Source organism: Triturus cristatus, chromosome 6 (assembly GCF_964204655.1).
Source record: "Triturus cristatus chromosome 6, aTriCri1.1, whole genome shotgun sequence".
NCBI classification, from domain to species: domain Eukaryota; kingdom Metazoa; phylum Chordata; class Amphibia; order Caudata; family Salamandridae; genus Triturus; species Triturus cristatus.
Window position 1 is genome coordinate 607,500,121 of NC_140589.1, and position 12,775 is coordinate 607,512,895.

Below are 12,775 nucleotides of genomic sequence, written 5' to 3' on the forward strand. Positions count from 1 at the left end.
CTTTAATTATTTCCGGTTAACTCCGTCTCCGAACCACCGGATGACACATTTAAATGCACAAACTAAGCAATATTAGGGACAGCATTGGGCAACTGCAACATTTGAGTTTGTTTTGGTAATTAGAAAATTAGGACTTTGCTGATTTTCCTACTTATTATGACAACAGATGGTCTCAGCGCCTTCTACAAGCTAATGATTGGTATGCAGCCATAACAATGCAATCACTGATTAAAGCGGCCTTCGTGAAGTTACTGACAACATAAGACAAACAAAGTGAATTTGAGATACATATAATTTGAGGGACACATAATAACACCAAAAGTAGCAGCACTGGGGCAAGGTTTTCAGGAAATCCAAATAAAGAAGTATTATTAGTGACACTGAAGTTGAACAAGAGCACCATGATACACTTTCTAAGCCTCAGATTCCATGTTAGGCATATTTTGGGGCAGATTTACAAGCCCCTTGCGCCACTTTTGCGTCACTTTTCCCATGTTAGAAATGACGCAATAGTGGCGCATGGGGCTTGTAAATCTGCCCCTTTGTCTTTAAAAAGTAATGTTCACCTAAAACAAACGCACCCCTTTAATATTTTGGCCCTTTCATGCTTTCTTTCTTTCAGTTATGTGTATTCAAGAAATGATCTTCAATGCTTTATTAGGAGAACTTCTAAATTGATTTGAATGGGACAGCGCCCTGGGCGGAAAGAAACTTTGGGAGTGTTAGAGTGCAATATTTTGCTCTTTCATTTGTAGGGGTGCATTATAATCATGGGTAGTCCCATCTGAAACTTAATCCGGACAAAACGGAATTTATCCTAACTGGTGGTATTGACAAAAATCCCTGGGGACCCATTTCTGTCCCAGAGAACTGGGTCAGCCTCCTGTTCCCTCCAGTTCAGCTAAAAGCCTTGGGGTGATCATCAGTCAAGATCTTACTCTGAAGCCCCAGATTAGCTCTGTAATCTCCACCTGTTTCTTTCAACTTCGGAAACTAAAGAAGATTTGTAAATATCTCACTCACGGCACTCGCATCCAGGTAGTTATCGCTCTGGTCATGTCACATGTCGACTACGCCAATTCCCTATACTTTGGCATCCCTCTTTATCTCTCTAAATGGTTGCAGTTAATACAAAACCAGGCAGCGCGTCTGATTACTCATCTGCCCCGGCATCATCACATTACCCCCATTCTGAAGTAATTTCATTGGCTGGCGGTTGCCCAGCGGTGTGCCTTCAAGATTGGATGTCTCATCTTCAAATCACTCAATGGTAATAGCCCGAAATTTGTCAATAACATGATCAAAAGATATGCTCCCACACGCCACCTCCGCTCAGCACACAAAAACCTTCTCTTCACCCCCTCTTTTAGACTCAAGCGCTCCGGCGGTGTCAGGTTCTCAACCTTGACCCCCTCGTTTTGGAACTCTCTCCCATCTGAAATCCGTCTCTCCACCAATCTTCTTGGCTTCAGAAGTCTTTTAAAGACATGGCTCTTTCGACAGGCCTTCTAACTTTTTCTCAGGGACCTGGACTCCTGCCAAACTAGCGCCATGAAACCTCCCCGGTGTACGTGCGCTCTACAAATTCCTATTGACATGACATGACCTCCATATAATCCCTTATTCATCATCATCATCATCATCATAAAGCTTTATTTTCGGTTAAAAACCATAAAAGCACATATATACAATACTTATTGCACATTAATAGGGGTTCATAAATCATGCTATTCCACATTATATTAATTAAAATACATAAAATATACTAAAAAGATAAAACATTAAGACAATCAAGGGCCAATTTGAGTACAATAAATATCAGGGTAAAGCGTCATAGAACTAGACACCATTTAACTTGATTATTGCACTTCTTGCATACCACATAGAAAGGAGGAATCTCGAAGTTGCAAATACAAACACAGGGGTCGTGTCATATTTTAATAATCTGTAAACCTCCCTGTAGTCCCTGAGGCCTCTCGATTTACAGAGGGGTACAATCCATTTAGTTTGTGCCCCGATGTAAGAGGGACAAAAAAGAAAAACATGCAGATCGGTCTCTTCTACAGAGTCACAACCAGGGCAAGGGCTCCACATGGAGGAAGAGCTTGACCAATTGTTTAACAAGGCCTGGAGTGGGAGAGATCCGTGTCTGAATTGAAGGTATAGTTTTTTTGCTAGCGAGGGCTGGATGTCATCCAGAATTTTTTTTTTAAAATAGTGATCTTTCACCTCCAGAAATCGGAGGGACAACCTGCCCAAGCTAGGATTCAGATCACGGAGATTCAGGTGGTACTGTTTAAGAATAACCCCCAACGCCCTCTTACTAATCAAAAGACAAGATGTTTCAGGCGAAGTCCACAGATCTGCCCTGTGCAAATCATAGCAGAGCTGTTTTACATGTTTGAGCCATAAGATGTTGCCCGATCCCCTTATAGACAGTAGATCGATTAACTCCTCCTTATAGCTTAGCAGCTCTGGAGTGGACCAGAGTCTCCTCCAATATAGCAAAGGTGGGTGTAGGATGGTCTCCTGAATAGGAGCCAATCCCAGGTCCAATCTTAGAGGGGTCAAAGGAGTACTCTTGGGAAGGTTTAAGAGACGCCTGATGAAGTTATTCTCAGTAATGGACATAGAGCTGGTGGAAACATGGCCCCAAAGCTCTACGCCATATGGAGCCGCTCCCCTAGCCTGTGCCCTATATATTTCAACTGGGGGACCTAGAGGTTTATAGGAACATTCATTAAAAACCTTTAGGATTCCACCTGTTGATTGAGTCAGCTTAAGGTTGGCCTTAACCATATGGGAATCCCACTCCATCCTATCATTCAGGGTGGCTCCCAGATAATCAAAAGTGGAGACTCTCTCCAAAATACATCCCTCTAAGTGTGGGTGGGGATAAGTTGATGGTTTAGAATTGAAAACCATGAATTTGGTTTTTGAGAGATTTATCTCCAGATTTCTAGAGCGGCAGAGAGAACAAAAGGTCTCCAAAGTTCAGAGATGTTGAAAGTAGAAGGGTGTCATCAGCGAACATTAGGGCGGGTATTCTGCGCAATGCTAGAATTGGAGAGTCTAGATGTTTTACCCCCAATAGGTGTGAAATCAGACCATTCATAAACAGGGAAAAAAAAGTGGGAGTCAACACACACCCCTGCCTTACACCCCTGTCTACTGGGAAGGGAGCAGAGAGCTCACCATTCCTACCATAGCGGACCCTCGCATACGTTCCAGAATGGGGACGCTTAAAGAGGTCACAAAGGTATGGGGGAACACCCATCGCAAACAAGATTGACCAGAGCTTGTCCCTCTGAACCAGATCGAATGCGGATCTAAGATCCACAAAGATCAGGTAGAGGGAATCCTTCCCCAAAAGCACCTTCTTCCAGTATACCAGCTGTAACCTGAACAGTTGGTCAGTTGTTGAAACCCTAAAGCGAAAGCCCGCTTGAAGGGAGGATAGGATATGATGTTCATTCATCCAACCTTCAAGCCTAGTTAATAAGAGACGGGCAAACACTTTCTGTAAGACGGCAATAAGGCTGATGGGCCGATAGTTTGCCGGGTCTAGTGGAGAGGCCTTCTTGTGGATGGGAATAATTTCTGCGCCCTTCCAAGTATAAGGGATGTCCATACCCAGGAAGATTGCATTAAAATATAACTGTAGGTATGGTACCCAAACCAGCAGTTCACTCGTAAATAAATCCCCGGGAATTCTATCTAAGCCGGGAGCTTTACCAGGGGAAAGACTCTTTAAGGCAGCCTGAATTTCACAAGAGGTGCAGAGTGGTGGGTCAGACACCCATACTTCATTAAGCACTTGCGGAGATAAACCAGTCAAAATTGGTGCTGATTCAACTACGATATCACTTGTCGGGAGACAATAAAGAGGCTGAAAATGTCTCAGCCAAACCTCTTCACTCAAGCCGGGAGTTATAGCAGAAGATCCCTCTTGTCTGCCACACCTAACTAAATTCCAGAAGGTCCTGGAATCATGGTTATCCAGGGCGTCCTTTATACTAGCCCACCTGGCAGCCTCCCAGTCTTTTTTATATTCCGATGTTCTGGATTTATACAAGAGCCTGGCTCCTCTAATACTGTGCGGGGTACCACTTTTCACCTCCCGCATAAGTGCCCGTTTTGCATCCCTGCAACTAGAATTAAACCAGTTAACTTGTTTCCTCACCCCATTCGGCTTGGAGTTGGCCGCAACATAAAAAAAACTAGCGGCCATCGTAGTGAGTTTAGTGTGGGTAATCTCTAACTCTTGGAAGTATAATGGATCCTGTCTACCCTCTGTGAGAACAAACGCTTCAGCTAGGAGGTTGGCCACATGGGAGTAAAGTACTGCGATTTTATCTGGGCTAGTCAAAAACTTTGACCACCTGATAGGACGACCGCCTGCCACCACTGTTAGATTAGGTGCTATAGATTGGTCCGGGAACCCTGGGACTCGTTTAGGGCCCAAGTAATGCAGTAATTGCAATCTAAGGAGGTTGTGATCACTATCAGCCCTGTCCACTATGGTAAAAGACTTGAGATGGGGCCAAAACTCCACGTTTACCAAAATGTAGTCAATAGTTGAGCTTTTGCCCAATCTATTATAAGTACACTTCCCCGGGGCATCAGGTACAAGTCTGCCATTACAAGCTTGAAGAGAGTGAATAACTAAGAGCTTGTTGATCTCAATAGCCAATGGTGTTAAACGTATAGCAGAATAATAAGGCAGTCCTGAATATCCCAGGTTGAATCCTCCTCAGAAGTAATAGAGGGGATACCAGCCAGGGGTTCAAAGTAGCAGTTAAAATCACCCCAATGACTTTGTAGGCAAATGCAGAAAACAAAGTCAACAGGTCATCAAGGGCCTTGAGAATAGAAATTCCAACCGTAGTGGAGTGGGCCGTAGATAGATATTGATTACCAGTACCGAGGTACCGTCCCCAAATTTCAAAATAATGCAAAGAATATCTAGTGAGTGGGAGTCAATCACTCTCACTGTACACCCCAAGTGGGTAGTCACCCAGATACATAGACCCCCCGAGGGTCGCCCCCTGGGGCCCTGCACCGCCGGAATACTATAGGAGGCTAAACCAGCCCTAACCGGAGAAGTCGTCATCCAAGTCTCTTGAAAGAGGCATAGGTCATAATCCTCTACCAATGCTTCCCAGTCAGGATTAGAGAGTCTGGTATCCAACCCTGCTACATTCCATGACCCAATTAGAAAGCCAGAGTTGACATCCCCGAAGGAACTACAGGGTACAATTTCAGGACCTGGAGGAAGGCCTCGGTGAGTCACCAAGGTCAAACCTACGTCATCAGAAAGATTACCAATACTTGAGCCAGAGGAAGTCATAGATGTGTTTAGATAACAAGCAGTGGGAAGACCAGCCTCTACACTCTTCCCCACCATCTTGGTGGCATTGGCCCCGCCATGTATTACACCTGTAACCCCCACACAAGGGACTAGTCAAACCTCGCTGCCCAGTATGCCAAAGGAGTTGGCAACTGGAACATTGTAGACAGCCGTCTGCAGGCCAAAATTAGAATTCCTTAAAGCGGGCCTGGACAAACCAACCGGCCGTTGATAAAAATGTCCCAAAGGGAGAGGTAAAATCGGGCTCTGGAAAGGCGAGCCTTGCCATTCAAGAATGTAATTAACCACTCTAGGATCCCTGAAGTTAATGATAACACAATCACCTCCCTTATCTTTTTGATTCACCCACAACCAACTCACCCTTCTCACAAACAAAATTTCCCCGTGGCCCCCTCTTGGCAAAGATCTAAAGGTGTTCAACCAGTGGGTAACCTTGTTCTTCAACTCAGGGAAAGATTCCTGGCTTGCACCAGACAATGGGGGGACGCCTGATAGAACCACCACATATGGCGAAGCCTCCGGAGGCAGCTGGGGAAGAAGTGATGGTGGTAGTTGCCCAGTGCTATGGTCATTCCCATCTATAGAATGGGGTATCAAATCACAGTCCACTCTCCTCATGCCAGATGCTAAAATAGAAAAAGAAGAGAGGGGTGGGGCAAGCTAGATACGGACACAGATGGCCTGGAAAGTGAGGGAAGATCGGCTACATTAGAACTTACAGTGGGAGGAAGTGTATTCGTAGTAGCTGATACCCGCGCTCCAATATCATTAGAACTAGGTACAGATACAGTAGGGCAGGAGCCTTGATGAATAGGCATAGAAATCACAGGAACCGTATGAGTAGTCCCACTTCCGGAAGGGGCAGATAAATGCCCAGAAGTTTTGCTATTAATTAAGGAAACAACTCTATGGATTTTGCTCATCAGGCTTTTGAATTGAGAAGTGATGAGTTGTTCCAATTGGGTTTGCAGATCAATTAGTAGATGGGTAGCCCATACCGGAGGAGCTAGAGAAACAGACGGTTGTGTTGGTCCTAGATTTGAAGATACTCTGAGTGCAGAGCTATTTGTAGAAGGTTTATTAGGTGGCTTTACCTTCTTATTTCTGCCGCGAGGCTTTTGAATCCTGGGAGTTTCTTGAGGGACCTGGAATAATGATATATTATTGGGTGAACTAACCACTGGGCTGGCCGCTGAGTTTGCTTGAGCACAGGGAAGCTCAGCAAATGAGGGCACAAGCAGCGAAACCTGGTGGTTATCCGTAAGAATGGAAACATTCCCAGGTAATGGAGAAGAGAGTAAGCTTGGAGTAAGAGAAAGACGTCTCTCGGTATTCTCAATTGCAGTTGCCACCACCCCTATAGTTTTGTGCAACATTTTGTCAATAGCAGTAAGACTTGGGAGAGGAGTGTTAGAGACTACATTTTGTCTAGTGCAGGGACGGCTAATCACTGGCTTAGTTTTGCCCATTGTCTTTAGCCTGATAAAACTAAGTGAAGACTAATAATGAACCCCCAGATCAAGAACAGTAAAACACTATAACATCCCTCAATAACAATACCAATTTAACCCACAGGGTTGTCCACAGAGGAATGAGACAAATTGTACAATCACCCTGCTTAAAGCACACATCAATCCACAATAGTAACGTTACACAACCTGAACCAGTCCACACTCAGGCAGCCAGGAGAAGTTGCCCAGCCCAGCCTCCTTCGGCCTCTGACGGCCCGCCCTTGTCCCGGGCTTCTCCCGGCGCATCCCGCGCTCGTCCCGTGGGACGAGGTTCCACAGGCCTTTATGCGCCTCCTGGCGCCTGAAGATAGCATCAGTGGCGTCCTCGTCACAAGCGGGATTGCTGGGGGATGTAGTCCCGGCCACACAATACAGCGAAGCCAAGCCCGGCTGATGGAAAAGTCCCAAGGAAATGATCCCCTGCAACAGCGTATGGCAGCATGCAGCGGAGCCAAGCCCGGCTAAAACAGAAAAAAAAAAAACCAGGGGAATCGGGGAAACAAAACCCACAGTAGCATATATCGGCAAATAGCGGAGCCAAGCCCGGCCAGGGAGTTGCTCAGGATAAATTGTAATTGTCAATTCCACGTACGTTTGGATGTCAGAATTGTGCTACGTGTTCGACGCTTTCTCCTTTATTTATGAATGCCTTGCCTTTCCTAGGCAGCCACACCAGTCACTGCTGCCCTCGATCCTGTGGGCCTCGGACCTTGTGTGCCATTTGCCTCCATTCCCCAGCAGCCGGAAAAAAAGGGTGCCCGCCTCCTTTGTGCACCACTCGCACCGAGAAACTATCGCTCCTCCCGCTGCGCAGCCTTGAGCCCACCTGTGCCTTTGCAGTCCAGGGAGTTGCGTAGCTCCTCTCGCCCTCCTTTTACAGATCCAGGGCACAACCTTGAAGGGAACAGGCTTGGTTGCTCCTCCACGCGGTACTGCTCAGCGACCTTGAACGGCCTCTCACGGTTGTGATGCGTTGCTGCTTCCGCCTTGACACCGTGCTGGTCGCGGACCCGGTTCCGACCTGTTCTCCAGGTTGGACCGGATCAGCAGGGCTCTCCACTCGCTCGTCGTAGCTCCGGTGTTCCCGCTCAGCCTGGCCTCCAACCAGCAGGAATTCTGCACTTGCCTTCCGGGCTCAACCCTTATTGTATTAACTTAGGCCATGAGAACATGAACTGTAATAACGTGAAAGATGATGTGTTAGGGATATTTTCAATGGAAACATGAAGAAATTAACGTTCCAACTACATGTGGCTAGTTGAAAATATGAACATGCAGAATTCGTACAAGTCTGACAAATACTCACACAATTGATGTGCTTATGTAACATGTTCATTTAGATGTGCTCAGTAATAATGTTAATTTTATATGTGTAATTTCAAGAGGCCTTCTGCTGTTTCTTATGTTGACCTATTTCTGTAGACCTGAATTGCATTTTTCCCCTGGAAGCTCTCGCATTAGCTTTACTTGTGAATTTTATGTGCATGTTGGATTTGTTCTTTCTCACGTTTCTGTTGCAGGTGGAGAATTCATCCTTGTTAGCTAGAATAATGTCTTTGTTTTAAGAGTTAGGCTTAGGGAGGAGAGGATACATTGAACATCGATACTGATCATGCAGAACTGTTGTACTTTCTCATCAGAGTAAGCCTGGGAATCGAGGTCATATTGCCAAGGCCTGGCAGTATCGCTGCTGTGTGAAAAATTCCCTACAAGGAGGTGGCTTGACTGGATGGTGTGATGCTGCAATGCATCTTGGGATACTACCTGTGAGAGTGCAGTATCGAAGTTAGGGACAGTGTCCGAGGACTTCTGCCTTGCCTTGAGAGAGTGCATCGTAGTATGAGCTCTGTAACTTTATGCTACTTGACCCATCTAAACGTGAAGAGACTTCTTAGGAAGACTTCAGGTGCTGACACCTTGATGGATCTTGCCGTGGGAGATGCTAAGTAGGAATGTCACGCTAGTGGTAGTGTAGGGACAGACTAATGCTCTATACTCACAAACTTCCAATGAAGGAGAATCTTGATGTTTGCACTATTTTCTGATTTCTGATCCTCAAACTGATTATTCTGTGCATGCTGCACTGCTTTAAATTCACCCGTAGGTTTTTCTTTGTATTGTTTCCAATGTATTTCTACACCCTCATCTTGAGGTGCTTGTATGTCCAACTGTTCTTGGCTTTGTAATAAACTAACTGAATCTAATTGGGAGTCTGTGATTCTTTGGAGTCATAGTTCATTGGAACTGCAATGATTGATCAGCTAACAATCTTCTTCCCTCCACGCTTTCAAGCTGATAAAAAGAGTCATCGGCGTGGGATTCCAGAGTAGATCTAGAATGTGGAACCTGGCTCTTTCAGTTGGTAGCAGTGTAGGATTGTTTTCACGTGAAGCGGGGGAGAATCTAGAAAACTCTAGAAAAGACCTAGATCCCCAAAATAGAGTCCAATTATCAAGAGCGGAGTACAACAGACTTTGGCAGAGACCAAGGGAGATTGATGATGTGGTGAGAACAGCATTGAACAGAGGAGTGAGTAATAATGGGGATGCGTTGTATGTTAGATTGCAGGAGTGTGTTGATTGTATGATGTCTGGCGGAGTTTGTGTGGAAGTCGAGTGAATGTGGTTTTGGGCCGGACGTGGTCCTAGCCTTGTGATTTGAGTTTCAGGCCCGAAGTTGCCTAAGATCCCAGGATATATTAAGTGGTGTAGAAGGCACCGATTTGTTGTGATTGTCTGACCGCAGGTTTGAGGAGTTGTCGTGAGACGTCATCGGCAATTCCACCTAATACAGGGATCTTTGTGTGGATGGGATGTGTGAGAATTGTATGGTAAATCTTGTGTACAGGGGTGGACTATATTGATTCAGGTGACCAGCGCAGGTCAAGGGTCACTGTGTGCGAATGTTCTTGAGTGATTGAATTCTATAAATCTTTTAGAAAGGCTGACAATGACGGCGTTGTGATTTTGTGAGTGAACGTGAATGGAAAATTGTGAAGGAGGGTGAGACGGTTCGAGGAGGAAAAGGTGATGTCAGAGGGTGCTACGCTGCGATAGGTGGGCTGGTGTAACTCCACGCTGGGATTGGTTGGTAGTCATCAGGAAGTTGTAATTCAGAAAATCTTGTCTGTTGAAGGAAAAATTTGATTTAATCATGTGATGCTTTAGGGTGTTACGGGATCTGTGCAGGGGAGATCGGGGAGTGGTTACTCGAGGATACCCCAGCACATTACATGACAACAAATGTAGGACTCCAGACTATAGATTGGCTTCAAAATTGGCACAAAATCACTGAAAAAGAGGGAGTTTTGGCATTCCCCCATTATAGTTCCTTTCGATTGGAGGTGTTGTATCAGTTGAGGGGGTGATGTCTTCGCTACAGCCTCTACCTAGACCAACACTGTTTGAGGGATTAGATGTGTGGATGCAAGCAGTTCAGGCAAAGAACAGGGAAAGATGTCGGGGGACGATGAGAAAGGCAATGAAGGCATATAAGGATGCGTGATGAGATGCACAACTTGAGAGATGGAGGGTAGACACCATTGAGGGAGAGAAATTGTACACAATGCTGGTGAGAGAGGGGGATACTCAGGATAGGAGTGGAGGGGGAAATGGAAATGATGGGAGTGATTACGATGGCAGCTTGTTAGACAGATTATTGGCAGAGCGTCTTCCACCATACAATCCACATTCAGAGGAAGGAAGGTGAGAATTGGCAAATGCAGCAAATATGTAAAGACCGGTAACATCACAGACAGGCCCTAGTGCAGGGATAGTTGGAAGGATTTCAACAGGAATAGAAGGAACAGGGTAGGAAGGTGATGGGAGAAACACCGCCTCCGGGAGGAGGAGTACCAGAAGTTGAGGCTTACCCACTGTGAGAGGTGCCAAGCGGAAGGTATGTGCATGTGCCTTGGAGCAGGGGTGTTTTAGCAGCGTTCACAAATGGTTTTCCTCGGCTCAGGGAGAAACCTGCTGAATGGTATAAGCAAGTTGATCACTGTGTAAAGATTTCAAAGGTGTTGTGAATTGACCTGAATACATTGTTTGATATTGTGGTTCCTAGTGACTTATCGTCTGCTTGTAACATTTCTATTGATAGGCCTTCTGCTGACACAGACAGAGATCTCATAACTCACAGTCCTTCACCTTTGGTTATGAAAAAAGTCAAACAGGTAATTACATGGTTGCAGTCTAAAATAGTTCCACAAGATATCAATTGGGTTAAGATAGATGGGCCGACCCAAGAACCCAAAGAATCAGTACATGCTTACTATGAATGGCTCTTGCAAGCCATCAAGCAATACAGTGTGTTAGATACTTTTGACCCTAAAGATATTGAACAGTTTTTTTCCAAATTTGTACTGTGACTGAGACCGGAAATTAGTGTTATGATTCAGCAGCATTTAATCTGATGGAAAAACAAGTCTTTGGATGAAATCCTATGGTATGCTAGATATTGCAGTGATGAGGTGGATTCCAAGCACAGGAGAATAAAGTTGATATTGGTCCAGATGAGGAATGCGAACAGAGTAGATCAGGTGCAGGCAAATGGGGTAACCTTAGGTCAGAATCAGGGAAACAATCAAGGAGGGGTTCAAAATGTCCCAAACACTGCTGGAAATGGAAAAGATAAGACAGGTATAGACATTACTACATAAAAGAAAACAACTACTTGCCATTATTTTCACAAAATTGGGCATTGGAAGTGTGAGTGTCGAGTAAATCCAGCAAATCAGTTGCAAGAAGAAGATTTCGTACCGGTGCCCAATGTTATAAACACTGTGACAAGGCCTAGATCTTATAATGGGGGAGGTCAGAATCAACTAGTACAAGTACCCCAACCTCCGGGAGTTCCGCAGAGTATTCGAGCGCATCGGCAAATGCCCTTCGAAGAAACTCTAGACGGTTTCGATCATGACCTGTCACAATGACGGTGCCTGAGGGAGAAGGAAGACAGTACCCTTGGTGCACTCTTAGAGGTAGACCAGAGTGAATAGTATGTGGAGACAGACGTAGGTCATCCCATAACATTCTTGATTGATACTGGTGCTACCCATTCTACTGTGAGATCTGCAGCAGTTCCAAACCTACCACTCTCGGGACAATTGATCCAAGTCGTAGGAGTTGCCAATAGAAGAATGACCAATCCATTGACAGAAGAAATACCTGTGAAAATAGGAACTTTTCAGGATTGACACCAATTTGTGGTGTGCAATTTGAGTCCAGTCTGTTTGCTAGGACGTGATCTCCTATGTAAACTGAATTGTACCATTTATTGTATGCCCAATGGAGTAGAACTACAGACTACTGATGATGACATTGCATTCAAATTGGCGAACCAGAACCACTGTGTAGACATGTTTCCCGAACTAACAGTGGATGACATGCCATGGGACTTGAGAGACACCGTCTCTCCCTCGGTGTGGGATTTCACAGGGGCAGAGATAGGATTGATTCGAGGAGTTGATCCAGTTCGTATACAAATCAAGCCAAATGCAGAAATTCCAAGAACGCCCCAATACAGCCTGACTTCAAAAACGGTGTCAGGGATTACACCTGTGATTGATTTCATGATTTTGCAGGGATAATAGGAAGTCCATGCAATTCACCCACAATGGGATTGCAGAAGCTGAGTGGAAAATATCGCATAGTTCAAGTTTTGAGAAAAATGTATGCAATTGTGATTCCATGTTGTACCGAATCCATCTGTGATCCTGTTTCAGATTCCTTGCGAGACTGAATGTATTACTGTGATTGATTTGTGCCAAGCATTTTTCTTCATTCCATTGCATGAGGAAAGCTCATTTTTATTTGATTTCCGGCTAGAGAATCGTGTTTTAACATGATGCCTATCCCATAAGGGTATACTGAAAGTCCATCCATATTTAACC